The sequence below is a fragment of the Octodon degus genome, unplaced genomic scaffold (assembly GCF_000260255.1).
Source record: "Octodon degus isolate 3935 unplaced genomic scaffold, OctDeg1.0 scaffold00375, whole genome shotgun sequence".
Taxonomy (NCBI): Eukaryota; Metazoa; Chordata; class Mammalia; order Rodentia; family Octodontidae; genus Octodon; species Octodon degus.
Genome location: NW_004524951.1, coordinates 232,910 through 234,013, shown reverse-complemented (window position 1 = coordinate 234,013; position 1,104 = coordinate 232,910). Strand labels below are relative to the sequence as shown.

General features: G+C 41.5%; 1 pseudogene; it reads left to right on the top strand.

Moving 5' to 3' along the window:
- The window catches only part of LOC101566034, a 3,262-nt pseudogene extending 2,301 nt beyond the window's left edge, over positions 1-961 (top strand).
- The last annotated feature ends 143 nt before the right edge of the window (positions 962-1,104 follow it).

Here is a 1,104-nt window from a genome sequence, read left to right as displayed (position 1 = left end):
CCAGGGGGCGGGGCTGGCTGGCATGTGGTGTTGGGGGATTGAACTGATGCTTTGGGGGATCCCTGATGCTTTGCTAAGCTTGTTCTAAGTAGGTGCTTTAGACCACTGAGCCATCTCTCCAGGCCCGAGGAGAGAGTTTTTAAAGGAGAAAATCAGAAGAAAGATAAAATAAACTAAGGTGTGATTCTGCTGACCTTCGGCATGACATTGATCGACATAGAGAAGAAAGAAGGAAAGAACAGGGGGATTCCAAGGGCTCCAGGGAATTCAGTGGAACAAGAAAGCAGGAAAAAGCTCCAAAAGATTACAAGGAAAACAAATCTTACAAAGATGACAGTAGACATAAAAGCAGAGATCAAGATCGTTCTCGGTCTCCATCCTCTTCGGCATCACCTTCCTCTCCCAGTTCTCAGGAAGAGAAGGAGGGTAAGAAGGAGCAAGAAGAGGAGTTCAAAGGCCACCATGAGCTGAAAGAGTACTCTGGCTTTGCAGGAGTCAGCCGGTCACGCGGAACCTTCTTTCGAATTAGAGGCAGAGGAAGAGTCAGAAATTTTTGCTGGGACAAATACTGGTCCAAACAACTCAAATACTACCTTTCAAAAGAGACCGAAGGAAGAGGAATGGGATCCAGAATATACCCCAAAGAGCAAGAAGTACTTTTTGCACGATGACAGAGATGATGGTGTGGATTATTGGGCCAAAAGAGGAAGAGGTCGTGGTACTTTCCAGGGTGGCAGAGGGCACTTTAATTTCAAAAAATCAGGTAGCAGTCCAAAATGGACCCATGACAAGTATCAAGGGGATGGAATCGTTGAAGACGAAGAAGAGACTATGGAAAATAATAAAGACAAGAAGGATAGACACAAAGAAGAAAAGGAATAGTAACTCTGAAGTAAGATTGCTACAGAGAGCAGAACGTGCACTCAACATTTTTTGCCTGAATTTTGTTTTCAAATAAGAATGTAAGCATTTTATTTAAATTTTACTGTTTGCAAGTAGTCTATAAAAATTTTGTTTTAAGTCTTTAGATACCTTGGAAAATAGTAGACTGTATGTTGAAAATTGTATTGAAATAAAGTAGAAAATTGTTAGTTAAAAAACCCA